This window comes from Bos indicus x Bos taurus, unplaced genomic scaffold (genome assembly GCF_003369695.1).
Source record: "Bos indicus x Bos taurus breed Angus x Brahman F1 hybrid unplaced genomic scaffold, Bos_hybrid_MaternalHap_v2.0 tig00000331_arrow_arrow_obj, whole genome shotgun sequence".
NCBI classification, from domain to species: domain Eukaryota; kingdom Metazoa; phylum Chordata; class Mammalia; order Artiodactyla; family Bovidae; genus Bos; species Bos indicus x Bos taurus.
Window position 1 is genome coordinate 13,330 of NW_020867197.1, and position 20,450 is coordinate 33,779.

Genomic DNA, 20,450 nt, shown 5'->3' on the forward strand with positions numbered 1-20,450 from the left:
AAAGTAGCTACATAAAAATTAAATTACCTCAACCTAAACATTTATGCTGGAGAAGGCAATGGCACCCTACTCCCGGAAAATCCCATGGACAGAGGAACCTCGTAGGCTGCAGACCATGGGGTCCTGAAGAGTCGGACACGACTGAGCGACTTCACTTTCACTTTTCCCTTTCATGCATTGGAGAAGGAAATGGCAACCCATTCCAGTGTTCTTGCCTGGAGAATCCCAGGGACGGGGGAGCCTGGTGGGCCGCCGTCTATAGGGTCGCACAGAGTCGGACACGACTGAAGCGACTTAGCAGCAGCAGCAAATATTTAAGCAGAGACATTACTTTGCCAACAAAGGTTCGTCTAGTCAAGGCTATGGTTTTTCCAGTAGTCATGTATGGATATGAGAGTTGGACTATAAAGAAAGCCGAGCGCCGAAGAATTGATGCTTTTGAACTGTGGTGCAAGGAGATCCAACCAGTCCATTCTGAAGGAGATCAGCCCTGGGATTTCTTTGGAAGGAATGATGCTAAAACTGAAACTCCAGTACTTTGGCCACCTCATGCGAAGAGTTGACTCATTGGAAAAGACTCTGATGCTGGGAGGGATTGGGGGCAGGAGGAGAAGGGGACGACAGAGGATGAAATGGCTGGATGGCATCACTGACTCGATGGACAGTTTGAGTGAGCTCGGGGAGTTGGTGATGGACAGGGAGGCCTGGCGTGCTGCGATTCATGGAGTCGCATAGAGTGGGACACGACTGAGCGACTCAACTGAACTGAACTGAAACATTTATATTCTTTAGTGTCTTATCAAGAATCTGAAACTGTGTTGAGAAAAAGTGATGCATAATTGTCACTAAGCAGTTCACTTGGTGAGACGTGGGAGTTGACTTAAGACTTCTGACGAGTCAGTAGCACAGAGGAGACACGAGGAGTTAAGCAGCCAAGAGAACGCCTCCTGGTCGCCCCGTCTGCGTCTCCGGAGCCCACACGGTCGCCTCTCTGCGTCCCCCTCAAGTCGCCGAGATTCCGCAGCCCCGGCCGCCGCAAAGTGGGCGGGGCTTCGGGGGCTGGCGCGCGCTGCTGCCTCACAATCGTGGCCGGCGCCTGCGTGACGTCAGCCCTCTACCGCCCGCCTCCCGCGCCTGGAAAGAGGCGGCCGCCCATTGGCTGCGCCGCTGGCGGCCTCGGGGCCAATGACAGGGCGACGAGCTGCGGGGTCCGGACTTGACGTTGTGCGGCTACCCTCGGGGTTTATTTGGCTCCGGGGCCTCTCACCGCCGCCATTAGGAGCCCGCTGCGTCCGAGGCAGCCTCCCCTCCTCGCTCCCCCCTCCCCTCGGCGTCCCCCCGCCTCCGCGCCTGCTCTCCGCCCCTCTGCCCCCGCCTCCGGCAGCGGGAGCCGCGCGCGGGTCCGCGGAGACCATGTCCTGACTGTGGGGAGAGGGCGGAGGCGGCAGCAGCGGGGCGGGCGGAGGCGCGGAGGGAGGCGGAGAGGGGCCGGGCTCGGCTCGTCGCCGCGGGCTGCTCGGGGGGGAGTCGCCGCCGCCGCCGCCGCCGCCGCCGCGGCTGCCGGGCGCCGAGCGTCGGACGGGGAGGAGGAGCAGGAGCTGGAGGAGGAGCTGCCGCCAGGTAACCGGGGCCCCCGGGGAGGGCGCCCTGCCTCAGGCCCCTGACGGCCCCGCCGCGCGGCCTGGCCGGCCCCTCGCTCCCTCACGGCACCCTGGCCGCCGGGTCTCCCGGGCCGCCCCCTCTGTGTCTTCCCCCACCCCACCCCCGGGGGCAGCGTCGCCGGCGAGGAGAGGGGAGGGGGGCACGGGCTGGCCTCGCCGCGCTTCCATCTTGGGCTTTCCTAGTGAGGGGACAGGCCCGGGGCTGTGGGAGGGTGTGGGTCCGCCCGGCTTGTTTACGGACCATCGGTCCGCCGCGGCTGGACGCGCTGCCTGCCCTGCCGCCTCTCTTCCGCCAGATTACGTCCCCCCCCCTCCATTCCCCCCACCCCAACTTCTTTTCCTGCCACCTACGGGCTGGTCTGCAATAGGGCCCTCAATACTTGGGTCCGTCGCCACAAGTTGGTACCGGTCCCCCCAAACTTGTATTTCAGCCCACCCCCCGGCGGCTTCCTCTCCGCCTCTCGCGGTGGCCTCCCGTTGTTTCCCTTTTTCTCAGAAAATAAAGGTGGGGGCGACAGGGGTGGGCTGAGGGGCGGTGGGGGGCTGGTGAAGGGGAGAAGCTGACTAGTGGAAAGATTGTCTGGCCCTCTCGCTCGCAATAAACGATGGTTCCGTGCACACTTACCTTGTTATTCCCTTGGCTGTGGCTTGGTGTGTGGGGTCATTCCACAGACAAAAGGACCATAATGAATACTTGCATGTTAAGCTCGAGGGGCCAGCAATTGAGGTTCAGCCTGGAAGTTTGAGCCGACCCCATTTATCTTTGAGATAACCCCGGTGTTTGGAAATTCTTCTGGCAGAGAATTTGGTATTTCAGTCAATTGATTCCGTAACTCCGTAGACTTGTATCAGGTTAAACGCCGTCCCCTTCCACCCAAGTATTGTGGTCTGTGTGTTCCCTCTATGATCTGTTACGTTGTTGTCAATAAATTTAATGTACAAAAATGTCTTAGGAATCCAGTTGAAGAGAAATGTTTCGCTCTTAGAAACGTTATATAATGAGTGGTTTTTTCCTGAGGTCTCTTTTTTTAGTTGACTTTATCACTTGTGCGACCTCAAGGGTACCCATGTTTTGATCAAGCACGGATGACTCAGTGTTCAAACCATAAGCCAGGGGAAACCATGAGGAATTTTGATCTTGGCTTGTGCTAGGGGCCTTAGGAAAATCATCTAATCTACGTTTGTGAAAAATTAAGCTGGACCTCTCCTCCTGGTTATTAGTATTATTAATTCAATGAGGCAATTATAAAGAAATTTAGAACTCTGCTTCCCTGTTTGATTTTTAGCTCTTGACAAGATATGCAGTCACCTTCTTATGCTAAAATTTCATAACATTGTTTTTGTAAGGCTGTTAGTGGCACTGAGAGGACAGTAATGGCATATTTAAATCTTTGGGGAGGATCCTGTTTGAATGTCATGAGGGATTTTTATTTCTGTTGTTGTTTCAAGCCCTTTTATTAATGCTTGGGAGCATTGAGACACCCATTTATTTACTTTTGGAATGTGCTTGGGTTGGTATGATGAACTCTTTCACGGTAGTGTATTTTAAAGCTTGTGGCCTTGATTCAGTTCTGTGCGCTGATAAAGGTTTTGGCATATTACATTTAAAATCTGAGGCTTAGCATAGGTTTGGAACTCATGACCCAGGTGTAGGATATTTGCTGTAAATTGCCTCCTGTGTGTAATTGATACAGTGAGAGCTGTTGAGTATGCTTTTGTGCTTAGCTTGCTTTTATAATAGGTGGAAACTTTAAACAAATGGGGATTGCAAAAGTAGACCTCTGTAGCTTTTTGTTTAACTTGGGTCAGTGTCAGTATTTGTGCACTGCTGCTCACTTCCCTCCTTCCCCCCAAAGAAGCTCTTGTACCTGGACTTTGAATATGTTTTTCTCCTGGTGATGTGTTTCACCTGGAGTATTTGTGCTTTACTAATGCTTTGAGTAAATAATATCTTGCACATGTTAACATTCACCTTCTCACATCACAACATAAAAACTTCCAGACACTCCCTGTTACATGCAAAGTAAAGTTTTAACTCCTCGGCGTGGTTTTCAGGTTTCTCTATAATCTGGCCCTGATCCATTCTTCAGTCTTAACTCTCATTTCTTCCCTTTGTGAATCTTGTAGTTCCAGCCAAACTAACTTGTTTGTTGTTCCTTTGAAGTCCCTCTTGGCCTTTCTTTGTGCTTTTCTTTCTGTTTGAAACCCTCTTCTTCTTGTGTTCATAGATATTCCCTTTATTCTGGCCTTGAGAAGCCTTCTTGACTACTTCAACCCCAAGAGGTCTATTCTCACCTCCGCAGTGTGAGACTGTTTTCCTCATCTTTTTTTTTTTTCCTCCTCCTCACAATATGCTGGCCTGGATTTCGATTTATCTTTTTATTTTACTTCCCAACTAGATTTTTAAGATCTTTGAGGACTGGGTGTGAACCCTAAGCCCTACATCTGTGCACCATATATTACGCTCTGAAAATATGGATACATGGTCTGACAAAGTGTTTTTGGTTTTAGAGATGTTCTAGAATATGAAGTTTGTACTTCTCTAAGTATTGGAGTTGCTGGAACTTTGATATATGAGGCAAAATACTGGAAACTGTTGGTTCAGTCGTATCTGACTCTTTGCGACCCCATGGACTGCAGCATGCCAGGGAAATCTGGCGTGCTGCAATCCATTGGAAACTATGACAATCTCTAAAAAATTTTTTTTTGCCAGTATGTTTGTATCTAAGTGGCTCAGTGTTTTTTTTTTTTTTTTTTTTTTAAATCTGCCTGCCAAGCAGGAGATGCAGGTTCGATCCCTGAGTTGGGACAATCCCCTGGAGAAGGAAATGGCAGCCCATGTCAGTATTCTTGCTTGGAGAATCCCATGGACAGAGGAGCCTGGTGGCAGGCTACAATCCATGGGGTCACACAAAGTTGGACACGGTGTAGAGACTAAGCAACATTATCAGCATAATTCTTTCTATAGAGGATGCTTAACATTTTGATAATGATCATTGTGTTATTCAAATAAAAGTAAGTACTACAGGTCCGTGGTTTATTTCATCTTTGAGTCTGGGTCGGTTACTTGGGTTTGAATTTGGCACCAGTGACATTAAGGGTTGGTCGTTTCATATTTGTATTGTTGTTGATGTTTAGTTGTAAGTTGTGTCCGACTTTTTGTGACCCCAGGGACTGTGGCCTCCCAGGACCCTCTGTCCATGAGATTTCCCAGGCAAGAATACTGGAGTGGATTGCTGTTTCCTTCTCCAGAGGATCTTCCCGATCCAGGGATTGAACCTGTGTCAGCTGCACTGCAGGCAGATTCTTCACCACTGAGCCACCAGGGAAGTGTACAGGTAGCATTTAGCATCCTGGGAGGGGAAGTTCATCTGTCATCTGTTTGCATCTTTAACCTCAGTTGTTGGCTGCGTGTGTCACTGGTCATGAGGCAGGTGAGGCTCAGGAGAATGTGATTCACTGCTGCCTGTCAACTGTTGGAAGAAAAACACAAACAAACTGGTCCATAGTAGTTTTGTTTACCAAGGATAATACGTGTAATTATGCGGTACACGGGTGGTTGCTGATGCAGTTGGAAAATAGGTGTGTATGTTCCTGTTGTGTTGTATGTGTGAGTGGGAGGCCTGACGGTTTGTGGATACAGAGTCTCCTAGCAGTAAATCATCTTGATTTATCCATTGCATCTATATGGAAACTTGTGCTCTTCCTCCAGTTCATCAAAATACCTTTTTCCCCCTTAAAATTGATTGGTTTTTAGAAACTAGTTTACATAAAAACTTTTTTTAAGCTTCGGAAACCTTTTTAGCATAATTGAAGCTAACATTAGTCTGTTAACTTTGCAGAAACACTAAACATTTTTACTTAGGCTACTTGCATTTGTAAAAGGGACTTTCATAGAATTACATCAGTAATTTCACCACTTGAGAAATCAGGATCAGTAAGCATTTTTTGCTGTCTGGTATTTTGGTTTGACAGGAGTCATTAGTTTGGATTTTAAAATGGAGGTTGGTTAGGTAAATTGAACATAAAATTAATAATTTTTCAGGTGCCTAATGAATTTTTTAGTAATGAAAACAAACACTGATTTCCTTTATTTTTATAGTTAATTTATTGAGGGCAGACTGCCCCACTCCCTCTCAAGTAACACAACGCAATTTTGGTTTTTTATTTTGTATTGTTTGGCAAGTCAGATTTTTATGTGGATTGAATTTACATAAGTAAAAACTATTCAAATGGATAAAAGCATTGTTGAAAATCAGTTGCACATCTCCAGGTGTTTCTTAATTTTAAGGAATATCAGCTTAGGGTATTCCCTGGTGGGCCAGAGGTTAAGACTTAGCTTTCCAGTGCGTGGGGTCCAGGATCGATCCCTAGTCAGGGAGCTAAGATCCTACATGCCTAGTGGCAAAAAAACGAAAACATAAAACAGGCAGTGTTGTAACAAATTCAATAAAGATGTCAACAATGGTCCAAATTTAAAAATATTAAACAGCTTAAATAAACTTAGTTCATATAACTAAGTTTAGTTCATATAATGTAAAATTCACCCCTTTAAAGTATTCATTTCATTAGTTTTTAGTGTATTCACAAAGTTATATAACCATCACCACTATTCAGAACATTTCTCTCACCCTCCAAAGAGACCCTGTACTTATTTGCAGTCATCTCCCTTTGCCCCAGTTCCTGGCAACTGGAAATCTACTTTCTATGTGGATTTGCCTGTTCTATGTAAATTGGTTGTTGTTCAGTCACTCAGTCATGTCCGACTCTTTGGAACCCCATGGACTGCAGCATGCCAGGTTTCCTTGTCAAAGAGTTTGCTCAGACTCATGTGCATTGAGTCGATGATGCCATCTGACCATCTCATCCACTCTTGTCCCCTTCTCTTCTTACCCTCAGTCTTTCCCAGCATCAGTCTTTCGCAACCAGTCGGTTGTATCAGGTGGCCGAAGTATTGGAATATCAGCATGAGTCCTTCCTTCCAGTGAATATTCAGGGTTGATTTCCTTTAGGATTGACTGATTTGATCTCCTTGATGTCCTCTCAAGAGTCTTCTCCAGCACCACAGTTTGAAAGCATCAATCTTTGGTGCTCAGCCGTTTTATGGGCCAACTTTCACATCATAAATGACTACTGGAAAAATCATAGCTTTGACTATACGGACCTTTGTCTGCAAAGTGATGTCTCTGATTTTTAATACGTTGTCTAGGTTTGTCATGGCTTTTCTTCCAAGGAGCAAGGGTCTTCTAATTTGGTGGCTGAAGTCACTATCTGCAGTGATTTTAGAGCCCGAGAAAATAAAGTCTGTTACTGTTTTCCATTTTCTGCCCATTTATTTGCCGTGAAGGAATCATACAATATGGTCGTCCCTCAGTATCCATGGGGGATTTGTTCCAGGATCCCCCTCGGATTTCAAAATCCAGGGGTACCCAGTTCCTTTATATGAAATAACCAAGTATTTAAGGTTTGCTTAGATCCATAGGTTTATGCACATCCTTCTGTACACTTTAAGTCATCTCTAGATTACTTATAAAGCTTAATACAATGCTATGTAAGTAGTTGTCTGTGTAAATTTCAAGTTTTTGCTTTTTGGAACTTTCTGGGTAAGACTTTTTGTGTCTGGCTTTGTTCACTTAGCTTGATGTTTTAATGTTTATCCATGTTGTAGCATATATTAGTACTTCATTCTTTTTATGGCTGCATAATGAATATTCCGTATATGGGTGTATATCACATTTTGTTCATATTTTTCTGTTCTTCGAGGGACATTTAGTTTTTTTCTATGTTTTGGCTTTTATGAAATATGCTGCTATGAACATTGTGTACAAGCTTTTGCGGGGATGTAAGTTTTCATTTTTCTTGGGTATATACCTAGGATTGGAATTGCTGGGTTATATGGTGTCTCAGTGCTTAACCTTTGAGGGATTTTGTGACTGTTCTCTTCCAGCAGTGTATTATGAGGATTCCATTTCTCTACATGCTCATTAACACTTGTTGTCTTTTTTATTATAGCCATCTGAGTAAAGTGGTGTCTCCTAGTTTTTACTTGCATTTCTCTAATGGCTGATGGTATTGAGTATGTTTTCACGTGCTTATTGGTCATTCGTGTAGCTTTAGAGAAATGTTTATTACAGTCCTTTGCCCATTTTTCAGTTGGATTATTTGTCTTTTTATTGTTGGATTGTGAGAGTTTTTTATATATTCTGGGTAGAAGTCAGATGATTTGCAAGTGGTTTGCAAATATTTTCTCGTATTCCATAGGTTATCTCTTTACTTTTCTCTGCGTTCTTTGAAGTACAAAGATTTTGATTTTGATGTCCAGTTTATCTATTTTCTTTTGTCATTTATGCTTTTGGTGTTATCTCTTAGGCCATTGTCTAATCCAAGGTCAAGAAGATTTGCATTTCTTCTACAGATTTTACAGTTTTTGCTCTTACATTTAGCTCTTTGATAATTTTGAGTTTTGTATGTAGTATGAGATAGAGATCCAACTTTACTCCTTTTGCAGATGGCTGCCTAGTAGTCCCAGCATCATTTGCTGAAATTCAGTTAGCTTTAGTAACATAATTATTCTCAACTAAAATTGATTATTGCAAGACAGCATTCCCTGGGTGTCTGAAGAAATTATCCTGACGTTGCAGATGGAGAAATGGAGTTGTACTGGGTTGCAGCAGTATCCTTGTGATTGGAATTCTGAGGGCAAGACATTTCTGTAACTTTTAACAAGTCACTTCTAAATCCTTTTCTGATTGGGGTGGGTAATTAACTTCATTTTTTGGTATTTAATGACGCTAAAGTTTGTTTTTAAATGTGGGAATGATAACAATTTGCAGAACTTTTGACTAATCTTTGTTTGAAATACTATCCTTTGATATCAGTAGAATAGTGAATTGCTTTTTGTTGACTAAATGATCAGTGAGCGGCTGTTTTATAGCAAGCTCTGTTTATAGAGACATAAAAATGAGTTGTTTTTTTTTTTTACAGTTGATCATTCGAAACAAACCTTAATCCACTAAACAAAGTACTGTGAAGTGGTAAAGAAATGACTAATTTAGCACAAAATTATGGTTGGATCAAGAAGGGTTGTACAGGAGTGGAAACAGTTAAGCTAGGCTTTGAAGAAGGTTTCTAGGTGTGTGTGTGTGTATGTATATATATATACACATCTGTACACACACACACAAGCGGGATGGGAGAACATTGTTTGCAGAAGCAACCATATATAGTGAAGGGGTGGAGACGTGACGATTACACGTCACATATAAGGGCCAGCAGAGGGTATAGTGTGGCTTAAGCATGTGGTTGAGGTTGGAGTGTCGATCCTAACACCTGGGTGTGAGTGCCTTACTCTTCTCCAGTCCCTACTCCTCATTTTCCCTTAGGGCTAGTATTGTCGAGGAGCTAGAACAGAGAAAGGAGAAACGATCCTCTCCAGTGTGGATCGTCTTTACAGGTAGGAAGAAGGAAGGGTTGCTTCTGTGTGGGAAGGGGATATGATGAGGCTATTTGTTGTATTAAGTTTAAAATCTGTATTTACATTCTAGTATATAGAGAGAGCAAACAAGGAAAAAACAGAAGCAAACAACCAAATACCCAAACGAAACCCAGGTGGTGATAAGCGCTCTGCCAGCAATGTAACGAAAGTAGGATAATGTGGTGGAGAATGACATCAATATGGTGAGGGAAGATTTTTGAGGAGGTAATATTTAAATCTAGTTTTTGATGACAAGAGCTGGCCGTGTGAAAATCTAGGGGGAGAGAATTCTAGGCAGAGGAGATTGCTCCTGGAAAACTCTCACGGCGAGCCTGAACTTGCTTGAAAAAGGAACAGAATGAAATCCGCTTTTATGTAAAGATTTGCAAGAAAGACTGGGGAAATTTTAATTTTATTCTGAGTGAGTAGGGTTTAAGACCTGTGTGGTAGCTTGGTTTAGGCTTCTAAGAGATGCATCTGGCTTCTATGCAAGGATGGTGGCTAGACTAGAAGCAACGATTAGTGGGGAGGTTATGTAGTACTCCATGTGAGAGTTGGTGGTGGCTTGGAGGAGGGGCATGATAGGGTAATCTGGAGAAAAACTCAGATTTGGGGACTTGTTTTGGAGGTAGTGCCAATGCCTCGTGGTAGCCAGACACACTGACTATACAGTCAGTCCATCTTATAGTCTAATAGCCACATGTCATTCTGGGAAAATGTTTTTGTAACTCTGGAAGGCTGTGGTGTATTAGTTGGGAAAAATAGAAGTCAGAATTTGGGCTTTACTTCCTGAAGTTTGGGCAAGTTCCTGAACCGTAGGCAAGTTCATATTACCTTTCCTGAAGCCACAGATTTATTGTCATTAAAATGAAGATACTTGTACCTCAGAGGGATTCTGTACCCGAGGGTTTGGAAAGTACCCAAGGGTTCTGAAGATGAAGTGAAATAATACAAATGTTCTGTGATCTGAAGCTTCATATGAAATCGAAGGTGTGTTATTTCAAACTGACATTTGTTCATATTATTTATAGGATGTAGATCTTGAGATTATTGGTACTAGCCCCCAAGCAACAGTTAGAACTGGACATGGAACAACAGACTGGTTCCAAATAGGAAAAGGAGTACATCAAGGTTGTATATTGTCACCCTGCTTATTTAACTTATATGCTGAGTACATCATGAGAAACGCTGGGCTGGATGAAGCACAAGCTGGAATCAAGATTTCCGGGAGAAATATCAATAACCTCAGATATGCAGATGACACCACCCTTATGGCAGAAAGTGAAGAGGAACTAAAGAGCCTCTTGATGAAAGTGAAGGTGGAGAGTGAAAAAGTTGGCTTAAAGCACAACATTCAGAAAATGAAGATTATGGCATCTGGTCCCATCACTTCATGGGAAATAGATGGGGAAACAGTGGAAACAGTGTCAGACTTTATTTTTGGGGGCTCCAAAATCACTGCGGATGGTGACTGCAGCCATGAAATTAAAAGACGCTTACTCCTTGGAAGGAAAGTTATGACCAACCTAGATAGCATATTGAAAAGCAGAGACATTACTTTGCCGACAAAGGTTTGTCTAGTCAAGGCTATGGTTTTTCCTGTGGTCATGTACGGATGTGAGAGTTGGACTGTGAAGAAGGCTGAGAGCCGAAGAATTGATGCTTTTGAGCTGTGGTGTTGGAGAAGACTTTTGAGAGTCCCTTGGACTGCAAGGAGATCCAACCAGTCCATTCTAAAGGAGATCAGCCCTGGGTGTTCTTTGGAAGGAATGATGCTAAAGCTGAAACTCCAGTACTTTGGCCACCTCGTGTGAAGAGTTGACTCATTGGAAAAGACTCTGATGCTGGAAGGGATTGGGGGCAGGAGGAGAAGGGGACGACAGAGGATGAGATGGCTGGATGGCATCACTGACTCGATGGACGTGAGTCTGGATGAACTCCGGGAGTTGATGATGGACAGGGAGGCCTGGCGTGCTGCGATTCATGGGGTTGCAAAGAGTCGGACACGACTGAGCGACTGAACTGAACTGAACTGAAAGACAGATAAGACATCATAATTTTTTCAGGTGAAGAGCCTTGGATCTCAAGGATTTGGCAAAATCCCGAGTCAGTAACAGGTGGAGAGGGACATGAACTCACATCTAAGAAATGCAGTGCATTCTTCTCTATATGAAATATCGAGAGATGAAACTCATCTTCCCAAAGTAAAATACAGTACATTTTCCCTTAATAATGCTTTGGTGAAAGGCAGTAAATCACCGAAGGAAAATACTGTAGAATATTCTTTACGCACACATGTGTTTGTGTTTGTAAGGATCTTTTATGTTCTTTTTAAGACTTTTAACTTTAGTGGGGTGTTGACATTTTTAAAGTTGCTGAATAACAAAACCAGATTTTTCTTTTTTGAACCGATTACTTATGTGAAGTATTAAAGTAGGAAGACAAGTTAAAATAATAAAATATTTGAGAGAAGTAATGAACTAAGACTTGGTGGTAGCGGTAGAAAGAACCTACAGTTCTTGAGAAATATTTGGAATGTAGGAGGCCACATTTGCTCTCATACAGAAGGACTGTGGTGTGCCTGTTACGTGGACTCCCAGGTGGCACGGTGGTGAAGACCCCGCTTGCCAGTGCAGGAGACAAGAGATGCAGGTTTGCTCCTGGATCAGGAAGACCCCCTGGAGGAGAAAATGGTAACCCACTCCAGTATTCTTGCCTGGAAAATCCCATGGACAGAGGAGCCTGGTGGGCTACAGTCCACGGGGTCACAAAGAGTAGGACACGACTGAGCACGCACGCACATGGATATATATAAATACAAATATGTTTTCCCACCAGAACTGTCTGAAAGTAAATTGCAGTCTTGATATCCTTTAATCTCTAAATATTTCAGTGTATATTTTATTAATAAAAAAAGGCGGCGGGGGGGGCTTTCTCCTATGTAACCACAATAGAGGTATCAAAGTCAGGAAATTAACAATGTGATTAATTCTTAAGAATAAGATTCTATAAATCTTACTTAAATTTTGCCAGTTCTTTTAATGTTCTTTATAAACACAAAAGAAAATCTGAGATCATGTGTTTGTTTTTTATAAGCTCCTTTAATTGGAACAATAAAGTCCTTGTTTTTCATGATAAGTTTTTGAAGAATATAGGATTAGTAATTTTGTAGTAGGGCTTCCCAAGTGGCACTAGTGGTAAAGAACCCACCTGCCAATGCAGGAGACATAAGAGCTGCGGATATTTGATCCCTGGGTCAGGAAGATACCCTGGAGAAGGGCACGGTAATCCACTCCAGTATCCTTGCCTGGAGAATCCTGTGGACAGAGGAGCTTGACGGACTATAGTCCATAGGGTCACAAAGAATTGGATATGACTGAAGTGACTTAGCACACTCATGCAATTTTGTAGAAAGTCGCTTAATACGGCATTTCTGATGTTTTCTCATGATTGTAGTCAGAGGATGTACTTTTTGGCAAGAATACCACACAGTTTTGTTCTTAGAACAATATAACAAAAGGCAAATGATATTTTTCCTGGTGTGGTTAACTTTGATTATTTAGTTAAGGTGTCTGCTGGCTTGGTGACATAACCAGTTATGATTTTGGGGAAATACTTAGAGACTATTTAAATATCCTGTTAATACTCAAATATTCATCTACTAGTTTTAATGTTCACTCGTGACCCATTTTTTTTTATTCTAGTGGGAAGATTGCCAAATGGTGAATTTTTAATCCAGTTAGTTCTTTTGTATTTCTTTGATTTCTGTTGTAAGGAAGAACTTGTCTTCTCCATTATTTATTTGTTAGTTTGGAGACCTAACGGAGTTTTCTTTTAGTCCGTACTTCAAAAATCTTTTCCTATTTTTATGTGGGTGCTTGAGTTGATTCACATTTAGCTAGTGGGAGCCCTTCATGTTAATTTCAGTGTCTTTTTAAAATTTAAAATGTTGGGTGTGAACATATTTCAGATTTCATTTTTCATTTATTTTTTTGGCACTTCTGTTTATTCATTTATCTTTGGCTGCGCTGGGTCTTGGGTGCTCTGTGAGGGCTGCTTTTGGGTTGCGGTGTGCCGGCGTCTCATTGTGCTGCTTCCCTTGCTGTGGATGGGTCTCTAGGGCTAGTGGACTCAGAGTGGTGGCGCATGGGCTTAGTTGCTCTGAGGCATGTGCGCTCTTCCCAGACTCGGGATCGAACCTGTGTCTCCTGCATTGCAAGGTGGACTCTTTAACCACAGGACCACCAGGGGAACCCAGATTTTATTTTTTAGAGCAGTTTTACTAATAAGTTCACACCAAAAGTTACGTAGTTTTAAAGACTTCCTGTCGTTCTGAGGACTGTTTTTTTTTTTTTTTTTAAGAAATTATTTCCTGGATATTAGTGACTAAAAACATTGTTAAGTAGATTTTTAAAAGTGTTTATTTTTTAGAGCAGTTTAGGTTCACTACAGAATTTAGCAGAAAATAAAGTTTTTATACTCCTCACGCTACACATGCATAACCTCTTTTACTGTCAGCATCCTGCACCTGAGTGGTGCATTTGTTATGTTGATGAGTCTACTATGATGCATATTTACCAGAGTACATAGCTTACATTGAGGTTCATTTTTGGTGTGTACATTTTATGGGTTTTGAAAAATGTGTAATGACATGTATCCACCATTATAATGTCATACAGAATAGTTTCATTGCCCTAAAAATCCTCTGTGTTCTGTCTGTTCATCCCTCCCTCTCACCAACCCCTGATCTTTTTTTTGTAATCTCCATAGTTTTGCCTTTTTCAGAATGTTATGTACTTGGAATCAAACCATTATAGCCATTTCAGACTGGCTTCTTTCACTTAGTAATATGCCTTTACGGTTCCTCCGTGTCTTTTCATGGCTTGTTAGTTCATTTTTCTTTAGTACTGTTTTCTTGTCTGGATGTACTACAGTTTATCCATTCACCTTCTTTACTTTGGTTGATTGCAAGTTTTGGCAGTTATGAATAAAGCTGCTATAAACATCCATGTGCAGGGTTTTGTATGGACCTATAATTTCAACTCCTTGGAGTAAATTCCAAGATGCACAATTGCTTGGTCATATGGTAAGAGAGCCCGCTCAATGGAAAAAGACCCTGATGCTGGGAAAGACTGAGGGCAGAAGAAGAAGGGGGTGACAAAGGACGAGATGATAAGATGGCATCATCACCTCAGTGGACATGAGTTTGAGCAAACTCTGGGAGATAGTGAAGGACAGGGGAGCATGGCTTGCTGTAGTCCATGGGGTTGCAAAAAGTTGGACATGTGACTTAGCAACTGAATAACAACAACGTGGCAAGAATAGGGGTTTCCCTGGTGGCTCAGTGGTAAATAACCCGTGTGCCAATGCAGAAAATGTGGGTTCACTCCCTGAGTCGGGAAGGTCCTCTGGAGAAGGATATGGCAACCCACTCCAGTATTCTTCCCTGGGAAATCCCATAGACAGAGCAATCTATTGGGTCACAAAGAGTCAGACACAACTTAGTGACTAAACAACGAGGAAACACTGGTGGTGGTTTAGTCGCTAAGTTGTGTCTGACCCTTGGGGCCCCATGGACTGTAGCCCACCAGCCTCATCTGTCCATGGGGTTTTCCAGGCAAAAATACTGGAGTGGGTTGACATTTCCTTCTCCAGGGGATCTTCCCAACCCAGGGATTGAACCCCCATCTCCTGCAATGGAGGTGGATTCTTTACCGACTGAGTTACAAGGGAAGAAATTGCCAGACTCTTCGCACCTTGGTTGTATCACTTTGCATTCCAGTCAGCAATGGATGAGAGTTCTTGTTGATCTGTATCCTTTCTAGCATTTGTTATTAGTGTTCTGGATTTTGGTCATTCTAAGAGCTGTGTGGTCATATCTCATTGCAGTCTTAATTTGCAGTTCTCTGCTGCTGCTAAGTCGCTTGTTGTGTCTGACTCTGTGCGACCCCATACTGATGAGGTATAATGTTGAATATTTTTTCTTATGCTTGTTTGTCATCTGTATATCTTCTTTGATGAAGTGTCTGTTCAGGTCTTTTCCCTTGTTTTAATTAGAGTGTTTTATTATTATTGAGTTTCAAGAGCTCTTTATAGTTTAGATAACAGTCTTTATCAGATATTTTTTCCCTATTTTTTGGCTTATCTTGTCATTTTCTTGACCATGTCTTCTGTAGAACAGAAATTTTCAATTTTAATAAATCCAGTTTATCAAGTATATCTTTCATGAATTGTGTCTTTGGGTTTTATCTGAAAAGTCATTGGCATAGTCAAGTTTATCTAGATTTCCTTTCATATTATCTTCTGGGAATTTTATAGCTCTGCATTTAGTGAAGAGGATCTACAAGCCTCATGATGAAGGTGAAAGGAGAGTGAAAAAGCTGGCTTAAAACTCAACATTCAAAAAACTAAGATCATGGCATCTGGTCCTGTCACTTCATGGCAAATAGATGGGGATAATGTGGAAAGTGTCAGATTTCATTTTCTTGGGCTCCAAAATCACTGCAGATGGTGACTGCAGCCTCGAAATTAAAAGACCCTTGCTCCTTGAAAGAATAGCTATGACAAACCTAAGCGGTGTATTAAAAAGCAGAGACATCACTTTGCCGACAAAAGGTCTATATAGTCAAAGCTATGGTTTTTCCAGTAGTCATGTATGGTTGTGAGAGTTGGACTATAAAGAAGGCTTAGCCCCGAAGAATTGATGCTTTCTAACTGTGGTGTTGAAGAAGACCCTTCAAAGTCCCTTTTGTACATCAAGGAGATCAAACCAGTCCATCCTAAAGGAAGTCAACCCTGAATATTCATGGGATGCACTGGTGCTGAAGCACCAGTACTTTGGCCCTCTGATAGGAGGAGCTGACTCATTGGAAAAGACCCTGATGCTGGGAAAGATTGAAGGCAGGAGGAGAAGGGGACAACAGAGGATGAGATGGTGGAATGGCATCACTGTCTCAGAGGACATGAGTTTGAGCAAACTCCAGGAGATACTGAACGACAGGGAAGCCTGGCATGCTGCATGGTTCATGGGGTTGCAAAGAGTCAGACACGACTGAGCATCTGAACAACAACAACAATTTAATGTTTGGTCTGTGATCCATTTTGAGGAAATTTTTGTGAGGGGTGTAAGGTCTGTGAGCCATTTTTGTTTTTGCATGTGGTTGTCCAGTGGTTTCAGCACAATTTTTTGAAAGGATTTTTTCTCCATTGTATTGCCTTTCCTTATTCAAGTCAAATATCAGTTGATTCTGTATGTGTGGATCAATTTCTGGGCTCTGTTCCATTTCATTGACCTGTTCTTTCACCGGTACCAGTGTTTTGATTACTGTAACTGTATGAAAGTGAAAGTCGCTCGGTCCTGTCCGACTCTTTGTGACCCCATGGATTGCAGCCTGCCAGGCTCCTCTGTCCATGGAATTATCTAGGCAAGAATAATGGGGTGGGTTGCTATTCCCTTCTCCAGGGGATCTTCCCAACCCAGACATCAAACCCAGGTCTCTTGCATTGCAGACGGATTCTTTACCATCTGAAACACCAGGGAAGCCCACTGTAACTGTATAGTAAGTCAAGAAGTCAGAATACTAAGTTCTCTGACTTTAATCCGTTTTTGGGGGTGCTAATATAAATGGTGATGTGTTTTAAATTTCAAATTCCATTTGTTTATTGCGTATATAGGAAAGCAGTTGACTTACTTAACCTTTATCCTGCAATCCTGTTATAGTCCTGTAGTAGCTGTAGTTTTGTTGATTCTTTTTTGGATTTTCTTCGTAGACAATCCTGTCATCTGTGAATATGAACAGTTTTATTTCTTATTTCCGAATCTGTATCCTTTTTCTTTTCTTTTCTTATTTTACAGTACTCGCAGGAATTTCCAGTTTGACATTGAAACGGAGTGGTGAGAGGGGATGACCTTGCCCTAATATGGGTATTAGCTGAAAAGTGTCTAGTTTTTCACCATCAAGTGTAAAGTTGATGTGCAGATTTATTGTACATGCTCTTTATTGCATTGAGAAGGTTCCCCTGAAATCTGCTGTTTGTTTTTTTTTAAATCATGTTGGATTTTGTCAAATACTTTTTCTTCATGTATGTATGTGGTCATGTGATTTTTTTTTTTTCCTTTAGCCTGTTGATAGAATGTGTTATGTGTATTGATTTTTGAACATTGAACTAAGCTTGCATATCTGGAATAAACCCCATTTAGTTCTGATGTAGAATTCTTTTTATACATTGTTGGATTTGATTTGTTTCTATTTTGTTGAGAGTTTTTGCCTGGGTTCCTAAGAAATGTTGAAAAGATGGATTTTTGTCACTCCAATTTAAGTCTGTCTTGGTTTTCTGAAGTGTGATACTCATCTGCAAGTTTAGTGTGAGAGAAGCTGGTTCATATTGTGATATGTTTTCTCTCTCTAATGAACCATACCTGTGAGTTGTAAAAAGAGAAGTTTTTCAAATGTTTTAGCATTGCATCTCAAACACATGCTCAGATGTTTTACTACTATTTTCAGCAATCATAAAATTCTTTAAAATTGCTAGTAAAATTACTCATTTTCTCTGTAGACTAGTAAACAGTTTGTAGAATATCACAGGACCCTGGACCAAGTTTTGAGTAACAGTCTTAACAATACACAACATACTGCCTCTTGATCCTTTTCTCGTCTTAACAATCTAGTCTTAGAATTAAAGGCTTGATTCTTAGTCTGCAATAGCATTTGTTACCTTCTTGATAGATTTTAAAACTTTTCATTGTGAAAAATTTCAAACAGACATACAGAGAGACTGGGAGAATGAATTCTCATGTAAATCCATCACCCAGTTAGCAACACATGTCCAGTCTTGTTTCATTTATATTCTTCTTGCTTCTCCCCAGTGGATTTAAAGCAAATTCAAGACATAATACTGTAAATAACTCAGCATGTGTCTCTTAAGAGAGAAGTACTCTTTTAGAAACATAGATACCATACTGTTAATCACACCTTAAAATTTTAATAACTTCTTAATATCAGTTCCATGTTTAATTTTTAGCACATATTTAAGTTTTAATATGGGCTCCTTTGGTGGCGCAGATGGTAAAGAATTCGCCTGCAATGCGGGAGACTTGGGTTCAATCCCTGAGTTGGGAAGATCCCCTGGAGGAAGGCATGGCAACCCACTCCAGTATTCTTGCCTGGAGAATCCCTAGGACAGAGGAGCCTGGCACGCTGCAGTCCATGGGGTTGTGAAGAGTCAGACATGACTGAGCAACTAAGTACAAGTTTTAATATACACAAACCCATAGGAATTTACTGATTGGATCTCCATGGAATCAGTTTGAGTCTCTATCTCCTACGATCCTATAAACTGCTAGTTACATCTCAAAACTCAGTTTTGAGTTTGATGCATTATTTGGCACAAATAATTCATTGGTGGTATTATATATGAATTTATTGATATAACTTTGTTTTAGAAATAGGATTTTGATACTGTTTAGGTATATTAAGTGATCATTAACTTAATATTAAGTGCATATTTTAAAATTTGGGCTTGACTGTTGGAGTTTGTCACAGATGGAGCAGGGAAAAGTTAAAAAGTGTTTATTTGCAAAATGAATAAAGTGAATCTTTTTAAAGACTTGATCCCTGGGTTGGGAAGATCTCCTGGAGAAGTAAATGGCAACCCACACCAGTATTCTTCCCTGGAGAATCCCATGGACAGAGCACCCTGGTGAGCTACAGCCCATGGAGTCACAGAGTTGTACACGACTGAGCACACAGTATACCATTAAAGAGCATTGAGTAGAGTTCCCTGTGCTGTACAGTAGTGGGTCCTTATTAGCTATCTATTTTATATATAGTAGTGTGCGTATGTCTATCCCAGGCTCCCAATTTATCTGCCCCCCCTAAAGTGAGTCTTTGGAGAAGGCAATGGCACCCCACTCCAGTACTCTTGCCTGGGAAATCCCATGGACGGAGGAGCCTGGTAGGCTGCAGTCCTTGGTGTCACTAAGAGTCGGGGACGACCTGAGCGAGTTCATTTTCACTTTTCACTTTCATGCATTGGAGAAGGAAATGGCAACCCACTCCAGTATTCTTGCCTGGAGAATCCCAGGGACAGAGGAACCTAGTGGGCTGCCGTCTGTGGGGTCGCACAGAGTTGGACACGACTGAAGTGACTTAGCAAAGTGAGTCTTTACATAGAAGAGTGTGAGACTCTGTGAGTTAGGGTTTTTACAAACTCTGCTATATTTATTTGTTTTTGGCTGTGCTGGGTTTTCACTGCTGCATGGGGGCTTTCTCTCGTTGCAGACAGCAAGGGCTACTCTCTGATTGTGGTGCATGGGCTCTAAGGCGTGAGGGCTTCAGTAGTTGTGGCACAGGGGCCCATTGGCTGTGACTCATGGGCTCTAGAACCTGGACTCAGTAGTTGAGGCGTATGGGCTTAGTTGCTCCATGGCATGTGGAATTTCCCTGGATTAGGGGTTGAACCCATGTCCCCTGCGTTGGCAGGCAGATTCTTATCCACTGTGCCACCAAGGGAGTCCTTGGAGATCATCTTAACTCATTTTTTCACAGATGAGAAAACTGAGGCTCTTAGCAATAAAAATGATTTATTTACTGTCTCACAGTCTTTGCTCTAATACAAGGCCATGGATAAGTAGTGAAATTCACACATGCCTGTCATTTGGGGAGACTTTGCCCTTTTTCAGTTGTCTCAATGAAAATGGAAGGTTTTCTGTTGATGTACTTTTAATTAATATACTTTCATTTCTTCAGTAGTTTGGATAAGTGTATTGGTTTAAGAGAAGTCAAGCTGACTTTTATATTTTCGTCTCCAGGGATTGCCTCCAGAATAAAAAATACTTAAAAAGCATTTTATAGTCAAAAGCCGTGATGTATATATGAGGTTGTTTTTTTTCTTTTCCCCATTCAATTTTACATGGAAAACTTAGTGTTATCTTGTTTTTAGAAATAACTTTTTAGGTCCTTCTTACTTAACTTTTTAGCCATTTTGCAGTAGTTCTCAATCTAAATAAGCTTTGGGAAGAGTCTGTGTAACTTAAAAAGCTAATAAAATTTGACCAAGTGTGTGTTTTCAAGTTTAGTTTGCTTGTTTAGAGATTGTTATTAGTTATCTAGGAAAGACTGTTTAGTGAGTCACTCAGTACTGTTTATTAGTTGTCCAAATTCTGGATAATGGGAATAAGTGACTATGGGCTGCAGTATAAACGTATTTTTATTACCTTGTCTGTTTAGTACAGACTTTGGAGCCAGAATGCCCAAGTTCAAATCCTGGCTTTGCCACACAGTAGTTTTGTCACTTCAGGAAAGTTATTCAACTTT

The 20,450-nt window shown here is 42.1% G+C and overlaps 1 protein-coding gene across 1 annotated transcript in view; it reads left to right on the top strand.

Moving 5' to 3' along the window:
- Window positions 1–1,535: 1,535 nt before the first annotated feature.
- The window catches only part of LOC113888634 (ubiquitin thioesterase ZRANB1-like), a gene marked incomplete at its 3' end in the record, with an annotated part of 52,247 nt that continues 33,332 nt past the window's right edge, over window positions 1,536–20,450 (top strand). The window contains exon 1 of the mRNA XM_027535677.1: window positions 1,536–1,620. The remainder of the gene's footprint in view (window positions 1,621–20,450) is intronic.